The sequence below is a fragment of the Triticum urartu genome, chromosome 4 (genome assembly GCF_003073215.2).
Source record: "Triticum urartu cultivar G1812 chromosome 4, Tu2.1, whole genome shotgun sequence".
NCBI classification, from domain to species: domain Eukaryota; kingdom Viridiplantae; phylum Streptophyta; class Magnoliopsida; order Poales; family Poaceae; genus Triticum; species Triticum urartu.
In genome coordinates this window covers 77,686,657-77,710,855 of record NC_053025.1, presented here as the reverse complement: position 1 = coordinate 77,710,855, position 24,199 = coordinate 77,686,657, and the positions used below count along the sequence as shown (strand labels likewise).

General features: G+C 45.4%; 1 pseudogene; it reads right to left on the bottom strand.

Moving 5' to 3' along the window:
• Nucleotides 1-14,219: 14,219 nt before the first annotated feature.
• Nucleotides 14,220-17,587, bottom strand: LOC125554619 (annotated as a pseudogene).
• Between the last annotated feature and the right edge of the window lie 6,612 nt (nt 17,588-24,199).

The window sequence follows — 24,199 nt, the reverse complement described above, 5'->3', positions numbered from 1 at the left end:
CATCACACACGACCAGATCATAAAATCCGCATAGAGTGAACCGTACCTCAACGTGATGCATGATCTTGATAAATTTGTCCTTCCACCAAAGCTCGTATGGCTCTGGGTGTTCAACCAAAGGCAGATTCAAAGCATCAACCATAGTCTGACTCACCAAATTCAACGTTGCACAACTCGCCGGTCCGACACGCACACGCGTGAAGCATTGGTACCAAGGCAAGGCACACAATGGATCCTTCTCCATCGACATCATCATTTGCGAACTACAATATTTTCTCATGATAAAAAATTCAATAGTAACCCGGAAAAAAATTGTACCATGAACAACCTTTGCTCTGATACCATCTGATGTAGATCGAACCCTGTGGCGAGATCCGATCCGTTGTTAAGGCCCGACCTTTCACGACACTCCACCTTTAGCAGTAGCAACCTCTCGCCCGCGCACGCGATGTACACGAAGTAGAGGGTTTGAACCTTGCGGCTCAGCACGAGAAAACCAATCTTGACGACGGTACTCACGCACAAAACAATTTTCACAAAGAGAAATCGCAACAGAGAGGTTTTCTAAAGCTTCCTCTAAAACTTAGGGATTTTTCGACAGCTTCCCCCAATACTCGATATGGGTATTTACCCTAAAAACACATCGTGTTTATTCATAAAAATATAGCTTGTCTTACATGTGACGCGCCTTGGCTTTATATATCAGCCGACTCCTAACAAAGTTGGAAACCAAATATATTTCTATCCTAGACTTGCACGACCAAACAATAAAGGGAAACTTTAAACTGACTTGGACTCTACTGAACGGATGACTTGATGCATCTCTATCCGCAGGTGGCCCCATCCGACTTCTTTTAAGGTAAGCTGATCACGTATGAACAATCCAATCCAGACACGCTCCTTCCATGGTAAGAAGAGGAATACAAAATAATATATATATATATATATATATATATATATATATATATATATATATATTTGATCCTCACGTGGCAACCAATCTTTGCTAGCAAACACACAAGATCCATGGTGGACTCCTTAAGCTTGATGCCTCCTTGTAAACGTGGCTCACCAGAATAACTGGAATATTCTTTTTCTTGTTTTCCTTCTAATGCGTCTAACGCACAAGAAATTATTATCTCAACCTGAACATGCTTCTCATCTTTCCAAATCCACATGGCCTGCAACGATTGAGCGTGCGTGCAAGTATATTTTATGGGTGGTTGCTCATCTTCGTAACTCAGCAGCGGGCACTTTGATATATACCCAGTGTACTTTTGCGCCATATTGTCTTCAGTCAAAACCGTAATGACCTCTGTATTTAAATTACCCGGGGTTACATCACAAACTAATCATGGTTAGCCGTGTCCCCGGTTATGGACGTCTTGAGTATCTGGTTCTTGGATTATCATATTGATCTCATCACGTTACTTAAATAATTTGTTGGGTTATTAATGTTAATTTGGGATTGAGTTGGAGGAACCTTCTCAATATTTTCAACCAACTTTGTAGTTAAATAAAATATATTCCTTTGTAGTAGGGAAAATTAGCTTTTCGCAAAAACATTATAACCATAGAGCTTTTCCACCAGCCAAATATGCATGTAGTGATAGCGTTTATTCATCATTATCCTATGGTGTGAATTTGCCAGTACATTTAGTGTACTGACCCTTTGTGGCTGCAACGTCTCATGTTGCAGGATTCTTACGACGAGTAAGTGGTACGTTAGGGTTACGATTTCTACACTCAACTTTGCCGTTGGTGTTAATGGGAATCCACAACCTTGTTGTTACTTCCGCTATTTGGATTGAGGTAATAGTATTTATGTTATTTTATACATGTGTTTTACCTCTATTATAAATCCTCGAGTACTGTGTGTGTCGGCATACCGATCTAGGGATGACACTTAAGCACAGAGACTTGACCGCCTGAGGTCGGGTCGCTACAAGATGGTATCAGAGCACATGTTGACTATAGGATGTGACCCCTAGAAATTGGCAAGCCCATAGGAAAGATTTTCTCTAAAACTTTCTTTTCAAACAGATCTTTTACCTCTCTTCTCTTCTGAGCTTATTCAAAAAAAATTCTTTTAGTGGGACTATACCCCTTTCCCCTTTTGACCACGAGGATTCGACTGATGATACCACTCCAAGAAGTACAAGATATCGGACAACTAAGACCACTTCGGAATGAAGAAGATTTTACCATGCATTATAATAATGGAAACTGCAACGGTTGAAGACTCCGAAGACTCGGAGAATTTGAAGACTCTGAAGAATTTCCAGAGTGGTATGACCTAGGAAAGTTACCCTTATGGAACTTGGCAGACTATGGAAGTTGTCAATACCCGAGATCGAGGTGTATCGGAGAAATACTGGAACATGGAGCGTAAAACTCAAAGTTTTGCCAAGAAACCTAAGGCAGGAGATATCAACTATGGAATGATAGCTCATGGCAATGACAAGGGAAGAAACACGGTTATCCGTGATGTCATCGCCACTGATACTATGGTCACCGAGCTGAGCTAAGCATGCATTTCTTCAGAAGGATTGGATGGTAGAAGGCTGATGGAGCATCTATCAGCAAAAAATGAAGTTTTAACCTTAGCCGGTGTATCACCAGGATCTGGAGTAGTACATTAAGAATTTTAAGATGGAGCTCCAGGAAGCCGTATTAGACAAGGAAGCATTTCGTGAAGAACTCAGGAACCATAAGCTGAAAGTAGCCAAGATGGAGGAGCTACAACCTCGAGATACCGGAGATTTGTCAGGAACTGAAGGACAGTAGGACCATGGTTCATGCCAAGGAGATTGAAATCCAGAAGTTTGGAATGCAACCCCAGAATATTGAAGGACGTCATGAGAGACTTCGCGTCGACACAGATGATCTGGCAAAAGAACTTGAGAAGGACAAGCACGATTGGAAGTAGCCATCAGAGACATGAACAAGATGTGAAGAGTTTGATGACTTTGAAGATTCATTGACCTTTAGAAGACCAAACCCCTGATATACCTACGTTAGATGCGACGATTGTGAGCTGTCATTTGTTTGATGTTTTCCCGACAGCCACAAATAAAATCTTTTGTCTCTTCAAAACTATTGTTTGCATTGTGTGTATCCCTCTATATCTCTCTTATCTCACCCCGAAACCCATGGACCCAATAGAGGATGAATGGAGATGAGATTGTATTTTCTGGACCGATGAGTCAGTTGGAGACAGACCGATGGATTGAGAACATGGAGGATCACATGAAGAATAACACTATAGCCGGAAAGGATATGGCCCAGCATGCTCTTTGGTGGACGGTGTACCAAACCATGAATGGATGGCAAGGAGTAACCACTTGGAATGAATTTAAGTTGACTTTGCCAAAGTCTCGGTTTGTGTCCCAGAAGTTGAAGCCTTATGGAAATGATATGAAGAAGCATTGTGCATGCAAGCTCTGTGGAGAAATAGGACACACCCATAAAGAACACAAGGATGAATGCCCTAATTGTGAAGGAAGTCACCCAGCTGAAGAATGCCCCACTAGGCAGATCACTTGTTTCTTGTGTGAAGGGACTACCCACTACCCTTCTCAGTGTCACATTTACCCCATGGTACGAACAACCGTACAACAGAAGCAAGAAGTAAAGAAAGGAGCCCTTATGGAAATTTTAGAAGAACCCGTGATGAAGGAAGATGTCGGGGACACACCCAAAGAAGAACCAATTAAACCCTGCACCAAGTCATGCTATTCATGTGGAGAAGAAGGACACATCTCCCAGAATTGTATGAATGGGGATCTAGTAGAATTCTCGACGGAGGAAGTAGAGTATGACCCACAAGAAATAGAAGCCATGATTGGCATGGAAAAGTCCAGGAAGAGAAACCGATTGGAGTCCAGGAAGGATCTGAGTCATATCACCTGCTACAGGTGCAAGGAGTCAGGGCACTACCTCAGCAGTTGCCCAAAAAGGAAGCCAAGGACCCAAGGAGGCTTTGTAATCACAAGGAAACCTCAAGACTTGTCAGAAGTAATATGTTTTCGTTGTAATGAAGCAGGGTACTTTGCCAGGGATTGTCCCAAGGAGAAGGAGACTTGTGATAATTAGTTGTGTCTGTGAGAACTAATGTAGTAGTAGTACAAGTAGTGGGAACAACTCTTTTATATCAAGGTGTTGAGTTGAGGCATTAATGGAAGTGCATGAGATTGTAATACTTTGAGAATCAATAAAGTTAGTATCATGGGTACTATTTGGATTTTATGAGTTGTTACTCTATGAAGAAAGCTTTTGACCATTTTCGAGGATATGAGAAATATGGTGTATGGAAGATTGGAGCATTTTAAGGGTGGTAGTACCCTGTGAGGGCCCTTGACCCCTGGAAAAAGATAATGATATTCCACGGAGTGGATTCCAGACAAAATAAGAATGAGTTTTGTCTCGATAAGTGGGATATCCCAAGAGTATGAACGGATGAAGTATTATTGGCTATAAAGGAGGTATGATGTTGGAAATATAGAGCAATTGTAACTCCATGATGAGTCTGAGTAATCACGTCTTGGTTTGGTGCCAATAGAAGGAAGAGATATAATACAATTGGAAGGATTTAAGAATGCCAGGAAGCTGGGTGTTTGGAAAATAATCAGTTGCCCCTAGGATGAGCTCAAGGATTACAAGTAATGAGATGGGCCATAACCCACAGGCCCCAGGACCTGCCAAGGAGCAAGCACACTCTTGCTGAAGGAAAAACCCTGGAAGAAGTTACGTTTATCGGCAGACGATCTTATAGAGTAACGCAAAACCTGAGAGTTGTGAAGAACGATAGATGTTTGTTTGGCTTGCAAAATCAATGGATTTATCCGAACTTAGTTCGTTGACAAGAGAAATTCGGCAATGCTTGTGAGGATGACCGAGAGTTAGAACGTGAGATTCGCTAAACTGTATACATGGTAATGATTTGGGTGCGGGATGGATTGATCACCGTACCGACTTACTCTTATTATTCGCCTTGCTATATGGGATGGTAAATCTATGTGACTTACCTATAGTAGAGAGACGACAATATTAAACCTTGTTTAAACCTTAGAATGGTATAAGAATTTTTCCCTTGTACACGGCAGCTTCTGCCAACCGTAGGTTATACGGTGAGGATCAACCCAGACCCATTTCCTGCGGGAGAAACCATAATTGGATGGCCGCCATGAGATATCGATAGTTGATTAGTATTGGCGCCAGACCCGTCAGCTAAGAAGACCCAATCTCAGAATAACCTCACCAAGATGAAAGGACATAAGTATTGTGGTAAAAGTTATGCCGCTACCGGAAGAGCCCAGAGAAGGAATTTTCCCGAGAATCTAAGAAGACCGACACTGTTAATAATATGGATGAAGTATATGAGTTTCGATGGAACCATAACCATGCTTATAAGGGTGGTAGAACCCCAGACCCCCTCCTGCGACAATTGATGGATTTTGAGGAGACCCCCAAACCCTAACATTTTTCTTGCTAGCCTCTCCGAACCTCGAGGACGAGATTCATTTTAAGGGTGGTAGGTTTGTAACATCCCAAAATTCTAAATTTTGGAATGTTATAATAAATAGATAGATTGATTGTTTGTTTGATTGTTGTGTGATTTATTGAGTGAAAAAGTTAAATGAGAGGGAATAAAAGGACTTTCCCAAACTTTCACCTTTTGCATTTTGATCTCCGTGAATTCAAATTCTTTTCAAATACAAAACCCTCGAGAGAAGATGATATGACTTCTTCCATTTAATTAAATGAAAAGGGTTTTTTGAAAAGATTTGAATTTTATTTGGAAATATTTCAAATTCAAAAACTTTAAGCAACTCAATGATTTTCATGAGAGAAGAAAAAATGACTTCTTCAAAACATATGAAATATGAGTTGGGAGTTTCAAAGAAACTCAAATTTAAAATCCATTTGAAATTATTATTTTTCAATTTGGGTTATTTGAGTTTTATTCAAATTATTTTTCTCCAAAAACAAAATACATGGAAAATAGGGTAACATGATTCCCTACAATAGAAAATTGGAGAAAAAATAATTTGAAATCATTTTGATATTTTTAAAATGATTTTTAGTGGGTTTTATTGAATCAGTAGCATTGTTTGATTTATTCGAATTTTTGTAGATTTTATTTAAAGTTATAAAAATGTTCACATTGTAGAAAATCTTTTTCTGAAAATTTTGATATATTATATGCCTATATAATACTTTTATTTATTTCGTTTTTATTTTTCTTTGTCTGGAAAAATGTTAAAAAAAACTTCAGACCGGGCCAACTGGGCCGAAGCCCAGCCAGCCGGCCCAGCCCAATCCTGCGCGCCGTCTCTCTCCCGAGCGGGAGACCTGCCGCCGCACGCCATCGTCGCCTCGGCGTCCGTGCCACCTCCGGACTCCGCGCCCGCCGCCTTTGCCCTGCCCCTCCTCCATGCAATACCTCGCCCCCCTATATAAGCCTGCGCCGCCACCGCCCTCTCTCTCTCGCGCGCCGCTGCTTCCACTGCATCCCGCCGCCGCCGCATCTTGCGCGCACCGCGCCGCCGCCGCACCCCCCGCAGCTCGCCGCCTACCCTCGCCGTTCGCCTGCGCCACCGCGCCGCTCCCCGCGCTGCCCTTGCCCCTCGCCGCCGTTCCGCGCCGGAGCCGCTGCCTTGCCTCACCCCGCTCGCCGGAGCCGCGCCACCCTCGTGGAGCTCGATCGGATCCGCCGCCGCCGGTTTATTCTCGCTAACCGGTATAAACCGCCGCTCGGCCCGATTTTATTTTCGGTTTTTTTATTTTAATCGATTTAGTTATTTAGGTTAGTTTAATTTGTGGACGTTCGTCCGTTAGGTTCGGTAGCAAACGATTTCGTTCGTTAGCGTTCGGTAACGAACGCTCGCTATTTAGACTTTTTCTTTTTCTTTTTAGTTTTCTGCCAGGGACCCGTTTGTGAATATTTTTTACAGAATAGTCCCTATTCTTCAAACGATCACAACTTTTTACTCGTTAGTCAAAATCCAACGAAACCAATGCCCACTTCTTCGTTATGATCCCCTCTATCCAGGAAAACAACTTAAACATGTTTTTGAAGGTTTTAAAATTTGAATTAGAACATATTTGAATTCAAACTTCTTTTGATCAAAACTTGAGTTTTATAACTCCGATTGAGTTGATTCTTTTTGCAAATCGAAGCTCTTGACCTAAACTTTCTGATAAGGCCAAATACACATAATTTTGGTACTGTTAGAAATTGTTTTATGTTGCAAAGAGTTATTTGCTTGGTTTTGAAGCTTTCCGAATTGTCTTCTTCGTTCTTCCCGATCTTTTGAGGGATTGGTTATGTGTGGTTACTATTGATTGCTTATGATAGATTGACCGGAGTGTGACGAGTAGACCTATCAAGAGTTATGAGTGCGAATCACCTTCATCAACAGTACAGGCAAGTTCACACTTTGATCATATCCCTTTCATACCCAGTTTTTATGCATTAGTTTCACCCTCAAACATTGCATGGTTAGGAATTTATAACATGTGGGTATCGGGAAGTAGTTGATGAGGTAGGAACCTATTACCCTGCGTTCAAACCCTGGGAGTTACTATTACGTTATGCTTATGCTGCTATGCTATGCTCGTAGACGTGGATTGGTTTGAGAGAATTCATGACAGATGTGAGAGTTATTATTTAATGGTTAACTTAAGGTGGCTACTTTAATACACATCTGGGTGGATTGGTTGGGGCACCCTGGAGCACCCAGTGGTTTGCCCGGGCACCTGGAGAACCCAGTGTTTGCCCAAGGGGATCCCGAAGGACCCGTGTGATCACCCTATAGAATGCCACCCAGGCTCAAAGGGATCATAAGATTAGTCATGCTAGAAACTTCCGTGTGCAGCCACAAGCTATTATGGGCTCTAGCATAGTTGAGTAAGTTGCGTGAAGCTCTTGAAGAGATAGACTAGCAGGTAGTGGGTTGTAGGTGGTATAGTCTATCCGGAGTAGAGAGTTAATGCTTCTGAAAGACTGTGTCTCAGTCATCCGTTTCTCAAACATCATGTAGTGCGAGAAATCCAACGAAGGAGATCGTCTTGTGGGGAAAAGTGGGCAAACCTCTGCAGAGTGTACAAACTAATCATGGTTAGCCGTGTCCCCGGCTATGGACGTCTTGAGTATCTGGTTCTTGGATTATCATATTGATCTCATCACGTTACTTAAATAATTTGTTGGGTTATTGATGTTAATTTGGGATTGAGTTGGAGGAACCTTCTCAATATTTTCAACCAACTTTGTAGTTAAATAAAATATATTCCTTTGCAGTAGGGAAAAAATAGCTTTTCGCAAAAACATTATAACCATAGAGCTTTTCCACCAGCCAAATATGCATGTAGTGATAGCCTTTATTCATCATTATCCTATGGTGTGAATTTGCCAGTACATTCAATGTACTAACCCTTTGTGGCTGCAATGTCTCATGTTACAGGATTCTTACGACGAGTAAGTGATAGATTAGGGTTACGATTTCTACACTGAACTTTGCCGTTGATGTTGATGGGAATCCACAACCTTGTTGTTACTTTCACTATTTGGATTAGGTAATAGTATTTACGTTATTTTATACATGTGTTTTACATCTGTTATAAATCCTCGAGTACTGTGTATGTCAGCATACCGATCCAGGGATGACACTTAAGCACAGAGACTTGACCGTCTGAGGTCGGGCCGCTACAACACACCCAGACGCCACGGTCCCTGGCGTCTGGGTCCCTATCTAGAGAGCAAAATTCCAGTTTGCAAATGTGCACACCTAGACGCCACGGTCCATGGCGTCTGGCTCGTTTTGGTCACGCTGGAGACCAGACACCTATCTGATGTGTCTGATGCCTCGCGGCGACCCAGACGCCACAGACCATGGCGTCTGGCTCGTTTTGGTCACGCAGGAGACTGGACACCTGTCTGATGTGTCTGATGCCTCACGGTGACCCAGACGGCACATACCATGGCGTCTGGCTCGTTTTGGTCATGCAGGAGACCAGACACCTGTCTGATGTGTCTGATGCCTCGCGGCGACCCAGACGCCACAAACCATGGCGTCTGGCTCGTTTTGGTCACGCAGGAGACTAGACACCTGTCTGATGTGTCTGATGCCTCTGGGTCCCTATCTAGAGAGCATTTTTGGTGTTTGCAACTGTGGTCACCTAGACGCCAAGGTCCCTGGCGTCTGGGTCCCTATCTAGAGAGCTTTTTGATGTTTGCAGTTGTGCACACCTAGACGCCAAGGTCCCTGGCGTCTGGGTCCCTATCCAGAGAGCAAATTTCGAGTGGATAAGATTCTTTGGGCCCACCTCTAGCCCTCTCATCCATTCATCTCCACCTCTACCCCTCTCATTCCATTCATCTCCACTCACTCTCACCTCTAGCCCTGCCAATGTCACTCCCTCTCAACCACCCTAACCCCCCTCAAATCTCTCACGAATCGGTCCGGTTTCACCGTTGGATCTTCAGGATTTCCAAACAAGAAGGTAAACCAACTCCACCCCGATTTTTGGTTGGTTCAATGTATCATAGTTTTGTGCAAACCCTAGTTTGTTTTCCTCATGGTTTTATGTATCATAGGTTAGGTACTAAGAGATTTGTGTGTTGTAGATGGCTAATGGTACTCAGTGGGTGCTTAGCCCTGTTGTTCATGTCCAAGGCTTGTCTCCATGTGTTGTGCAAGTTAGTGAAGTGGACCTCACTTTCGATTGGTTGAAGACTAAATTCATGTTGAAGCAAGGGTTGAAGGAAGAGGATTTTGTGTACTACGTCAACAAGAAGCAGTCAGATGGCCCCGGGGAAAGAAAATTGATTGACATAACTGATGATGGCAAGATTCAAGAAATGTTGCAAGAATGGGAATGGAAAAGGGTTGTTGACTTGTGATGACCCACAAGTATAGGGGATCTATCGTATTCCTTTCGATAAGTAAGAGTGTCGAACCCAACGAGGAGCAGAAGGAAATGATAAGCGGTTTCCAGCAAGGTATTCTGTGCAAGTACTGAAATAAGTGGTAACAAATAGTTTTGTGATAGGATAATTTGTAACGAGCAACAAGTAACAAAAGTAAATAAAGTGCAGCAAGGTGGCCCAATCCTTTTGTAGCAAAGGACAAGCCTGGACAAACTCTTATGTGATGTAAAGCGCTCCCGAGGACACATGGGAATATCGTCAAGCTAGTTTTCATCACATTCATATGATTCGCGTTCGGTACTTTGATAATTTGGTATGTGGGTGGACCGGTGCTTGGGTGCTGCCCTTACTTGGATAAGCATCCCACTTATGATTAACCTCTATTGCAAGCATCCGCAAATACAACAAAAGTATTAAGATAAACCTAACCATAGCATGAAACATATGGATCCGAATCAGCCCCTTACGAAGTAACACATAAACTAGGGTTTAAGCTTCTGTCACTCTAGCAACCCATCATCTACTTATTACTTCACAATGCCTTCCTCTAGGCCCAAACAATGGTGAGGTGTCATGTAGTCGACGTTCACATAACACCACTAGAGGAGAGACAACATACATCTCATCAAAATATCAAACGAATACCAAATTCACATGACTACTAATAGCAAGACTTCTCCCATGTCCTCAGGAACAAAAGTAACTACTCACAAAGCATAAAGATGTTCATAATCAGAGGGGTATTAATATGCATATAGGATCTGAACATATAATCTTCCACCAATTAAACCAACTAGCATCAACTACAAGGAGTAATTAATACCACTAGCAACCTACTAGCACCAATCCCGGACTTGGAGACAAGAATTGGATACAAGAGATGAACTAGGGTTTTGAGATGAGATGGTGCCGATGAAGACGTTGATGGAGATTGCCCTCTCCCGATGAGAGGAGCGTTGGTGATGACAATGGCAATGATTTCCCCCTCCGGGAGGAAAGTTTCCCCGGCAGAACAGCCCCGCCAGAACCCTAGATTGGCTCCGCCAAGGTTCCGCCTCGTGGTGGCAGAGTTTCGTCCGAGAAGATGGCTTATGATTGTTTTCCCATCGAAAGAGTCCATATAGCAGAAGATGGTCATCGGAGGGCCACCAGGGGGCCCACGAGGTAGGGGGCGCGCCCAGGGGGGTAGGGCGCGCCCCCACACTCGTGGGCAAGGTGTGGCCCCCCTGGTGAAGTTCTTGCGCTCAATGTTTTTTATATATTTGGAAAACATCATCCGTGAAGTTTCAGGACTTTTGGAGCTATGCAGAATAGGTTTCTAATATTTGCTCCTTTTCCAGCCAGAATCCCAGCTGCCGGCATTCTCCCTCTTTATGTAAACCTTGTAAAATAAGAGAGAATAAACATAAGTATTGTGACATAATGTGTAATAATAGCCCATAATGCAATAAATATTGATATAAAAGCATGATGCAAAATGGACGTATCAACTTGCATTGCTACAGGAAACCGAGTTATATGTGATGTTCATGTCGTTTCAACTATCGTGGACCATCGTGGTCATGAACTAGTTATGTCATTCGAGACATTGTATGTGATGAACTTCTCATTCGAGACTATTTGTGTAATTTGAGATTATGTGATAAATATGTTTGTCATTTGCTATTATGTGAACACTAATGTTTGTCATTCGATACTATGGGGTGTTTGCTAGAACAAAATATCTATGTCACTCGATACTATGCTTTGACAAAATATGAACAAAATGAAAAAAGTACTACACTAGGGCCAAACATGGCATCTGGCGGCCCTGTTTCTGCTGTCCAGGACTCTGCTTTTGCTTCCAGTCGACCACCAGACGGCAGAGACCGTGGCGTCTGGTCCTCTGACTTGAAACCAGACGCCAAGGACCCTGGCGTCTGGGACCCTGTACATTATTTTGAACTTGCTGTTTGACACAAGAAGATAGCACATATATATTCATATGACAGGTTCATACAACACAGAAGATAGCACATTTCACAGAACTTTCACCACGACAAATTCTTGCGTACAAACGACAACAAGTTCACAGATTTTTCATCACGACAAATTCATGCATACATAAGACACCAAGTGCATACATAAGACACCAAATTCAAGACAACCTTAATAGTTTTTACCACAACACCAAGTTCATGCATACAAACGCCACCTAGTTCATGCACTTACAAACAAGAAGCTCACTTCCTCGTTCCTCTCTTCACAAGGGTTGCAAGTGTAGGCTCCTCCTCTTCGCTAGCCTCCTCCTCCTCTTTGTTGTATGCCTCCTCCTCCGCCTCAATGTTGGCCTTATATCTTTGCATTCCTGTTGGGATAAGCTGATGAGGATACTCCGGACTATGGAATTGTGTGTTCCATGTCTTCTTTCTACCTTCCTTGCCTGGTGTCTTAGCTATGGCTTTGCCTTTCCTAGAGCGAGCATTGCCTTGTGTCGGTTGTGTAACCTGTGATGGTTGTGGAGCATCAACATCATACTCATGATCCTCTTGATGTGTTGCATCATACTCATGCTCCTCATGATGTGTTGGCTCCTCTTGATGTGTTGGCTCCTCTTCATGGACCTCCTCCTCCATGTCCTCATCGTTCTGGAGATAACACCGTCTATTAGCTCTGGCGACGCGGCTACCAGGTGCATACACGTCACTGGACTGGCCCGCGCCGTTATCCACTTACCAGGGCCAGATGCCAGGGTCCTTGGCGTCTGGCCCCTTTGCCACGTCAGCAGGTCAACGGGCAGGCAGGCAGTGCGGGCCAGGGGCCAGACGCCAGGGTTCCTGGCGTCTGGTTCGCAACCCAGACGCCAGGGATGTTGGCGTCACCCAAACAGGTCAAAATCGATTTTTTTAAAACCAAGGTCAAATCGGGATTTTGTTAACCACATAGGTCAGAACAGTAATTTTGTCCACAAAGACATGCCAGTATTGCACACAACACACTCAAGACAAGATAGAAAGGTGTCGCGCACCGTCACACCATCCCACTGACTACCAAGCAAACTACAAATGTGCAAAGAAGGCCGCTTGGAGCCGACGGAGATCACCATCATGAACAATCCACAACGGAGAGGTGAGACGGACAACGGTGAAGTCAGGACTCCAAAACGATGCCTTCCAAAAGGGTACGATCATGGATAGCAGCCACTGCCCAATCCCGTAGATCAAGTTTTCACTAGAAGCAAGATGAAAGGAGTGGGAATGCCGCGATCAACGGATGCCGCTACCGTCGATCAGTACAAGGACTGGGCAAGTGATGTACCCCGGCGCTCGCACCTCTCCCTCACACCCTAACTCTGTCAACCACCCGCAACCAAGCCACTCGCGTAGCCATGGCTGCCCCGCCCGCACATGAGACGCACGCTCCGCCCATGAATGCCACACCTCCCGCCATCAGGGTCGTCGTCCTACATTCAAACATCCCCACGACCAGCCAAAGTGATCGGCTTTGGTCCAAAGGAAAAGTGATCGGCTTTGGTCCAAAGGAACGCCCCCGCCCGACGAAACTGCAACCCATGTCCCGCCTTGAACATCGTCGGAGCTGCATCCGCGCGCAAAAGGACCGGGAAAAGGGGAGGAGGTGGAGCAGACGCATCCACGGCCGACACAACCCCGTGCTGACGACAGGCAGCCCTAGCGTCGACGCCACTTACCCTCCACCCAACCTCCCCACCGAACACCACGTGTGTCGCCCCACTGCAGCGATCGATGCAGATCCACGCAAGGCCACCAAGGAACGCCCATCCACTGGCAAGGGGGCCAAAGACCACCGCCCACCGCCAAGACTGATCACCAGTAAGCCCATCCATGCCGCCCACCATCGACCAGCATCAGATCTGGTTAGAACCCGGCCAACACGCGGCCAGATCCGCCACAGAAGCGCCGCTACCCCCACCAGCCGAGCGTCAAGGTAGGGGCGGCCGGCACCCCCACTGAGCAGGGCTAGGCCGCCTCCTTGGCCACTGTCCACGTGCACTATGCGCAGCAGTACGCTGCCGCCCCGACAAACACGACAAGGCACGCCGCCACCAGCCGAGCCGCGCCCCGATCCAAATTCGTGTCATGGCGCCGCCACCTTGAGCCGCCGGAGAGGAGGAGGCCCGACGCCGCCACCCTAGCGTCCGCCCCGACGCCGGCGGAGCCCTTTGTCCAGGGCCAACGCGCCGCACTAGTCGGACCCCTCACCATGTGAGAGGAGGAGACCCGCCGCCGACGCGAGCCGAGTGGGGGTTTTCGTCTGCGCCGGCCACCTTTTATGCCGTCACGCCCTCCTGCTGCGCGGCGCCCACACCTCCCACCACCGCCGCCCACCAGGCCGTCGGGCTGAGCCTATGCCTCATTTGCTTTGAAAAATGTAATGCTATCATCTGCAAATAATAAATGATTAACACATGGTGTCGTAGGTACCACTTTTATACATGCTACATCATTTTTGTCCCCCGGCCCTTTTATCAAGCGTGAAAGTTCTTCGGCCGCTAGCAAATACAAGTAGAGTGAGATAGAGTCACCTTGTCGGATACCTCTAGTTGGTTTAAATACTTCTAGCTTGTCTCCATTAAAGATAACTGAGAAGGACACCGAGACAACACACCTCATTACCCTTTCAAACCAACTAGCATTAAAACCAAGCTTGAGCATAACCTCCATCTGATACTAGGTCTTCATCATATCGAGCTTTAGAGCACAACAAATATTCTTCTTTCCCCTTCCAATTTTCATGTAATGTAGGCATTCATATGTCGTGATCACATTGTTGTAGCGAGTCTACCTGGCACGAAATCAGTTTTTCGACAAAAATAATCTCCGATAGAATAAGCTTCAGACAATTACTCTGATAGAATAAGTTTCAGCCGATTAGCAAGTACCTTCGAGACAATTTTATATATCACATCCCACAAGCTTATTGGTCGAAACTGAGACAAAAGTGTCAATTTTGCTACCTTAGGGATAATAATGATGAATGTTCTGTTTAACTATTCCATGGAGTCCTCTCCATTGAGAATCCGCAAAACCATACCAGTCACCTCTTCGCGACAAAGATTTCGTTTCTTCTGAAGAAAATGTGCAGGCAGTCAATCCGGCCACGGGCTTTTGTTGGAAATATCTAAAATAAAACATCTTTTACCTCCTGCTCATAAAACGGGGCGTTGAGCTGCTGATTCATCTCCGGGGAGACTTTCCAAGGTATGTGTGAAAGAACTTCAATTGCGATTCGGCAGATCAGCATTGATGTTGCACTCCCTTCGTCTACTCGATCATCGTCGTGGAGAGCTCCCGAGGATCGCATGGGTTTGACCCTTCCACTGGGCACGGCTGATGAGCACCGACGTCCGATTGCTCGTAGCCAACACCAACTGGTTGAGCAAAGAATGAAAAATCTGCGATGTTTGGCTTGTAGCTTTAGGCTAGTTTTGATTCGGTTGGTTTTGTAATAATTTGAACATGGCCTTAGTCCGTTCGGCTACTCTGGGTTCAACCCGAGCACTAGAATTGTTGTTGGCTTCGTTTTATAATGAAACGGGGCAGGAGGGAAACCCCTCTTAAAAAAAAAAGAATGCCACTTTGAATCTGAATTAGTCCATTTTAGATGAATTTTGGACCGATCGAATGGCCCAGATAAGACAAGATTTGCATCCACAGTTGATCATGATGACTTGCACCAGTCGTGCTTCAACTACTCAACAGAAAATAAAAGATTTTGATAGGAGTAGCTCTGCAAGAAGCCAACAGCAGTTGATTTATGATGGCGGCTTCATACATTTCGTGAAGTCATGCATTCTTGCTTTTGAGCAGCACATCAGACATCAGTGAGCCTCGCTAGCGATGAAAATCTACCACGGTCTGAAAACATATTATGCAAAAACAATAATCAAAACTAACATTCAAACTCAGCATTTACAGTTTGATTTGCTATATAGAAGTACTAACGCCAAGGCTTTACAAAAATAAGCTCCACATGTGAGCTTCAGACATGCCAGAAAATAATAGACTAATTCTGGAAAGAATATCTGAAACAAAATAACAGTAAAATACGAGATCAAACTGTTTTCTTAAAAAAAAAAATCTGAAGCAAGGTAACAGGGTAATACTAGATCAATAGGTTTCTGAGCACATTTAGCAATTCCACTAGTGCTTGGTTGTGCTCCTTATAACAAGTTAATTCTCATAACAAAATCATGTTCTCTGTTTTCCAATGCCATATCACTCAGTTTAAAGTAGCACATACAGAACAGTGTATAGCAAGCTATATACATTGATCTAACTATCAAACATTACTTGCATTATGATTAATTGTCCACAGACCATAACGAACTAATCAAGCAAACATACTGAGGCTGTAAAGAAAAAACGCAGGGCAACAGACAAGAAGCAAAGGCATACCTGGAGTGTAGAAGCCCATGTAGGGTAAGACGCTGAAGTACTTCCCAGACTCCGCGACCTTCTTAACCAGCCCAGAATTTAGCTTGATTGTGAACAAGCCAACATCTGCTCACGAATATGACACCCACACCCTCTGCACATCCGACAACGACTGGTTCCTCATCAGGATTGGCTACAGGTATAACTTTCTCCAGCTTGATGGCCCTGCAGCGCATCCATTCTGCATCTCCTTCTGCATTCACCTTCCTTGAGAACAGACAAAGGCTGGAATTCTCAAGGCAGGGAAACCCCAGTGAACCGTCCTCCATCGCCATGAGGGCAACGTCGTCGTACACATTCGGGTCCGGTGGATCAACCATGGATATGCAATTCTTGGCCCAGTCATATTTGATGATTGCGTTACCCTCACGAAGCGTGAAGTAGGTTTCATCTCCAATAACGACACCCCGCCTAGGCTCGACATAGGGGATATAGTAGAATGATCCATCAGCAGCAAGAACATCTCGCCTGTGCCGAACATAGGATTCACAGCCGTCGTCGAGTGTCACTGGCGTGCTCCACGCAGCTGTCCCTGATGAGTACACTGCCGCCTTGACTAGCTCGTCGTAGTCGTCGGTGGCCACAAAGACAACCCGGAAGGGGCCGCCGTGGCAGTCAAGGTGGCCGCAGCCGGCCACAGGGCAGAACACGGCGGCGGTGTAGATCAGCCACGGGATGCCGGGCTCCGGGAGGCTCTGCTGGTCGCCGGTGACGGGGTCCCAGACGGTGAAATGCCAACCCCTGCCCCTGACCCACACGTGGAGGAGGACGCGGCCATGCCGGCAGTCAAGCGCCCGCGAGCGGTCGCAGTCGGGGTAGGGAGAGAGGGGCGCCGATGTGGTGGGGGCGAGCCGGGGCGCGGGGTCTCCTTGGATGACCTGGAGCCTGTGGAGGAGGCCCAGAAGCGGAGGGGTGCCGTGGAAGGTGCGGTACCGGCGGCGGAAGCCGGGGTCGCGGAGAACGCGGAGCCAGGGCTTGCAGACGAGCGCGGCGCGGAAGAGGTGCTCGGGCTCGTCCGGCGGCAGGCGGAGGAGGATCTCGGCGGTGACGTCGTCGATCAGCGGCGCCATCGGTGGTCGGCGGCGGGTGCGAGGGTTTGGCGGGGTTTCGGGTTGGTGCGCGACGGAGGGAGACCGGCGCACCACACGGCCTCTCCTAGTCGGTTGGGTTCAACCAGATTGAGCTGTGCTGGGTCACGCTGCCTCGCTCCCCCAACCCTTCTAATCTCTCCACTACTATTAAACAATCAAACAAAAAATTTCTTACGTGCACCCAACAATTAGTCCCACAAAACGCACAAACCAATCATCACCACACAATCAGTCCTACGTGTCTCAATCTAACAGCCATCGTTTATCTGGTAGATTTATGGTGTGGACTTGGCAAATTCCAATGACTCACCGTACTCCACCTCCACCATCCACCCACGAGAAGAGAAATGTGCAACAACCGGCCTTGCGTCCATCCCCTACAATCACGCAGTTCTCATCGCAAACTAAGGAAACTAGAACGAAATCAGCTCCCCTCGCCCTTAACCTCGACGCCGCTCACCAACAGCGCGACCTCGCACGATCACCATCGCCATCGCGAGCAGCGTGGCATCCGTCCGCGAGATCACCACAGCAGGGAGGCGATGCGACAGAACACCCAGGACCCTGCCATATCAGCGTGTCACCCGTCCGCGGGATCGCCAGTGCCAGGAGCCTGTTGACTCCCGATCCAGTCTTCCCAAAATTGTCATTGCCAGCCCGCCGCCTGCCGCCGCTCCTCTGCTGGCTCGAGTGAACGGAGCCAATTGGTGGAACGAAGAGATGGGCGGCGGCGGGTGAGGCGACGGTGCGGGCGTCATACAAGGGGTCCCGGGTCATCTCCGCCACCACGCAAAATTTTTCTTACGTGCACCCAACAATTAGTCCCACAAAACGCACAAACCAATCATCACCACACAATCAGTCCTACGTGTCTCAATCTAACAGCCATCGTTTATCTGGTAGATTTATGGTGTGGACTGTTGGGTTTCGTAGTAATTTCAAAAAATTTCCTACGCTCACGCAAGATCATGTGATGCATAGCAATGAGAGGGGAGAGTGTTGTCTACGTACCCACGCAGACCGACTGCGGAAGCGTTGACGTAACGTAGAGGAAGTAGTCGTACGCCTTCCCGATCCGACCGATCAAGCACCGAAACTACGGCACCTCCGAGTTCGAGCACACGTTCAGCTCGATGACGATCCCCGGACTCCTATCCAGCAAAGTGTCGGGGATGAGTTCCGTCAGCACGACGGCGTGGTGACGATCTTGATGTACTACAGCAGCAGGGCTTCGCCTAAACTCCGCCCACAGTATCGAGGAATATGGTGGCTGGGGGCACCGCACACGGCTAAGGAATAGATCACGTGGATCAACTTGTGTGTTCTAGGGTGCCTCTACCTCAGTATATAAAGGACCAAAGGGGGGAGGGCTGGCCGGCCACAAGGGGCGCGCCAGGAGAGTCCTACTCCCTCCGGGAGTAGGATTCCCCCCCCCCAATCCTAGTTGGAATAGGATTCCTGGGGGAAGAGAGAGAGGGGGCCGGCCACCTCTCCTAGTCCTAATAGGACTAGGGGAGGGGGGAGGCGCGCGGCCACCTTGGGCTGCCCCTTTCTCCTTTCCACTAAAGCCCATTAAGGCCCATATGGCTCCCGGGGGGTTCCGGTAACCTCCCGGTACTCCGGTAAAATCCCGATTTCACCCGGAACACTTCCGATGTCCAAATATAGGCTTCCAATATATCAATCTTTATGTCTCGACCATTTCGAGACTCCTCGTCATGTCCGTGATCACATCCGGGACTCCGAACAACCTTCGGTACATCAAAATGCATAAACTCATAATATAACTGTCATCGTAACCTTAAGCGTGCGGACCCTACGGGTTCGAGAACAATGTAGACATGACCGAGACACGTCTCCGGTCAATAACCAATAGCGGGACCTGGATGCCCATATTGGCTCCTACATATTCTACGAAGATCTTTATCGGTCAGACCGCATAACAACATACGTTGTTCCCTTTGTCATCGGTATGTTACTTGCCCGAGATTCGATCGTCGGTATCTCAATACCTAGTTCAATCTCGTTACCGGCAAGTCTCTTTACTCGTTCCGTAATACATCATCTCGCAAACTAACTCATTAGTTGCAATGCTTGCAAGGCTTATGTGATGTGTATTACCGAGAGGGCCCAGAGATACCTCTCCGACAATCGGAGTGACAAATCCTAATCTCGAAATACGCCAACCCAACATCTACCTTTGGAGACACCTGTAATGCTCCTTTATAATCACCCAGTTACGTTGTGACGTTTGGTAGCACCCAAAGTGTTCCTCCGGCAAACGGGAGTTGCATAATCTCATAGTCATAGGAACATGTATATGTCATGAAGAAAGCAATAGCAACATACTAAACGATCGGGTGCTAAGCTAATGGAATGGGTCATGTCAATCAGATCATTCTCTTAATGATGTGTGATCCCGTTAATCAAATAACAACACTTTGTTCATGGTTAGGAAACATAACCATCTTTGATTAACGAGCTAGTCAAGTAGAGGCATACTAGTGACACTAAGTTTGTCTATGTATTCACACATGTATTATGTTTCCGGTTAATACAATTCTAGCATGAATAATAAACATTTATCATGATTATAAGGAAATAAATAATAACTTTATTATTGCCTCTAGGGCATATTTCCTTCAGTCTCCCACTTGCACTAGAGTCAATAATCTAGATTACACAGTAATGATTCTAACACCCATGGAGCCTTGGTGCTGATCATGTTTTGCTCGTGGAAGAGGCTTAGTCAACGGGTCTGCAACATTCAGATCCGTATGTATCTTGCAAATCTCTATGTCTCCCACCTGGACTAGATCCCGGATGGAATTGAAGCGTCTCTTGATGTGCTTGGTTCTTTTGTGAAATCTGGATTCCTTTGCCAAGGCAATTGCACCAGTATTGTCACAAAAGATTTTCATTGGACCCGATGCACTAGGTATGACACCTAGATCGGATATGAACTCCTTCATCCAGACTCCTTCATTTGCCGCTTCCGAAGCAGCTATGTACTCCGCTTCACATGTAGATCCCGCTACGACGCTTTGTTTAGAACTGCACCAACTGACAGCTCCACCGTTTAATGTAAACACGTATCCGGTTTGCGATCTAGAATCGTCCGGATCAATGTCAAAGCTTGCATCAACGTAACCATTTACGACGAGTTCTTTGTCACCTCCATATACGAGAAGCATATCCTTAGTCCTTTTCAGGTATTTCAGGATGTTCTTGACCGCTGTCCAGTGATCCACTCCTGGATTACTTTGGTACCTCCCTGCTAGACTTATAGCAAGGCACACATCAGGTCTGGTACACAGCATTGCATACATGATAGATCCTATCGCTGATGCATAGGGAACATCTTTCATATTCTCTCTATCTTCTGCAGTGGTCGGGCATTGAGTCTTACTCAATTTCACACCTTGTAACACAGGCAAGAATCCTTTCTTTGCTTGATCCATTTTGAACTTCTTCAAAATTTTGTCAAGGTATGTTGTTTGTGAAAGTCCAATTAAGCGTTTTGATCTATCTCTATAGATCTTAATGCCCAATATGTAAGCAGCTTCACCGAGGTCTTTCATTGAAAAACTCTTCTTCAAATATCCCTTTATGCTATCCAGAAATTCTATATCATTTCCAATCAGCAATATGTCATCCACATATAATATCAGAAATGCTGCAGAGCTCCCACTCACTTTCTTGTAAATACAGACTTCTCCAAAAGTCTGTATAAAACCAAATGCTTTGATCACACTATCAAAACGTTTATTCCAACTCCGAGAGGCTTGCACCAGTCCATAAATGGATCGCTAGAGCTTGCACACTTTGTTAGCTCCCTTTGGATCGACAAAACCTTCTGGTTGCATCATATACAACTCTTCTTTCAGAAATCCATTCAGGAATGCAGTTTTGACATCCATCTGCCAAATTTCATAATCATAAAATGCAGCAATTGCTAACATGATTCGGACAGACTTAAGCATCGCTACGGGTGAGAAGGTCTCATCGTAGTCAATCCCTTGAACTTGCCGAAAACCTTTTGCGACAAGTCGAGCTTTGTAGACAGTAATATTACCGTCAGCGTCAGTCTTCTTCTTGAAGATCCATTTATTCTCAATTGCTTGCCAATCATCGGGCAAGTCAACCAAAGTCCATACTTTGTTCTCATACATGGATCCCATCTCAGATTTCATGGCTTCAATCCACTTTGCGGAATCTGGGCTCACCATTGCTTCTTCGTAGTTCGTAGGTTCATCATGATCTAGCATCATGACTTCCAGAACGGGATTACCGTACCACTCTGGCGCGGATCTTACTCTGGTTGATCTACGAGGTTCAGTAGTATCTTGTTCTGAAGTTTCATGATCATTATCATTGACTTCCTCACTAACTGGTGTAGGTGTCACAGAAACAGTTTTCTGTGATGTACTATTTTCCAATAAAGGAGCAGGTACAGTTACCTCGTCAAGTTCTACTTTCCTCCCACTCACTTCTTTCGAGAGAAACTTCTTCTCCAGAAAGTTTCCGAATTTAGCAACAAAAGTCTTGCCTTCGGATCTGTGATGGAAGGTGTATCCAATAGTTTCCTTTGGATATCCTATGAAGACACATTTCTCCGGTTTGGGTTCGAGCTTATCAGGTTGAAGCTTTTTCACATAAGCATCGCAGCCCCAAACTTTCAGAAACGACAACTTTGGTTTCTTGCCAAACCACAGTTCATAAGGCGTCGTCTCAACGGATTTTGATGGTGCCCTATTTAACGTGAATGTGGCCGTCTCTAGAGCGTATCCCCAAAACGATAGCGGTAAATCAGTAAGAGACATCATAGATCGCACCATATCTAGTAAAGTACGATTACGACGTTCGGACACACCATTATGCTGTGGTGTTCCGGGTGGCGTGAGTTGCGAAACTATTCCACAATTTTTCAAATGTACACCAAACTCGTAACTCAAATATTCTCCTCCACGATCAGATCGTAGAAATTTTATTTTCTTGTTACGATGATTTTCAACTTCACTTTAAAACTCCTTGAACTTTTCAAATGTTTCAGACTTATGTTTCATTAAGTAGATATACCCATATCTGGTTAAATCATCTGTGAAAGTGAGAAAATAACGATATCCGCCACGAGCCTCAATATTCATCGGACCACATACATATGTATGTATGATTTCCAACAAATCTGTTGCTCTCTCCATAGTACCGGAGAACGGTGTTTTAGTCATCTTGCCCATGAGGCACGGTTCGCAAGTACCAAGTGATTCATAATCAAGTGGTTCCAAAAGTCCATCAGTATGGAGTTTCTTCATGCGCTTTACACCGATATGACCTAAACGGCAGTGCCACAAATAAGTTGCACTCTCATTATCAACTCTGCATCTTTTGGCTTCAACATTATGAATATGTGTGTTATTACTATCAAGATTCAACAAGAATAGACCACTCTTCAAGGGTGCATGACCATAAAAGATATTACTCATATAAATAGAACAACCATTATTCTCTGATTTAAATGAATAACCGTCTCGCATCAAACAAGATCCAGATATAATGTTCATGCTTAACGCTGGCACCAAATAACAATTATTTAGGTCTAATACTAATCCCGAAGGTAGATATAGAGGTAGCGTGCCAACTGCGATCACATCGACTTTGGAACCGTTTCCCACGCGCATCGTCACCTCGTCCTTAACCAATCTTCACTTAATCCGTAGTCCCTGTTTCGAGTTGCAAATATTAGCAACAGAACCAGTATCAAATACCCAGGTGCTACTGCGAGCATTAGTAAGGTACACATCAATAACATGTATATCACATATACCTTTGTTCACCTTGCCATCCTTCTTATCCGCCAAATACTTGGGGCAGTTCCGCTTCCAGTGGCCAGTCTGCTTGCAATAGAAGCACTCAGTTTCAGGCTTAGGTCCAGACTTGGGTTTCTTCTCTTGAGCAACAACTGGCTTGCCGTTCTTCTTGAAGTTCCCCTTCTTCTTTCCTTTGCCCTTTTTCTTGAAACTAGTGGTCTTGTTGACCATCAACACTTGATGCTCCTTCTTGATTTCTACCTCCGCAGTTTTCAGCATCGCGAAGAGCTCGGGAATAGTCTTGTTCATCCCTTGCATATTATAGTTCATCACGAAGCTCTTGTAGCTTGGTGGCAGTGATTGGAGAATTCTGTCAATGACGCAATCATCTGGAAGATTAACTCCCAATTGAATCAAGTGATTATTATACCCAGACATTTTGAGTATATGCTCACTGACAGAACTGTTCTCCTCCATCTTGTAGCTATAGAACTTATTGGAGACTTCATATCTCTCAATCCGGGCATTTGCTTGAAATATTAACTTCAACTCCTGGAACATCTCATATGCTCCATGACGTTCAAAACGTCGTTGAAGTCCCGATTCTAAGCCGTAAAGCATGGCACACTGAACTATCGAGTAGTCATCAGCTTTGCTCTGCCAGACGTTCATAACATCCGGCGTTGCTCCTGCAGCAGGCCTGGCAACCAGCGGTGCTTCCAGAACGTAATTCTTCTGTGCAGCAATGAGGATAATCCTCAAGTTACGGACCCAGTCCGTGTAATTGCTACCATCATCTTTCAACTTTGCTTTCTCAAGAAACGCATTAAAATTCAACGGAACAACAACACGAGCCATCTATCTACAATCAACATAAACAAGCAAGATACTATCAGGTACTAAGTTCATGATAAG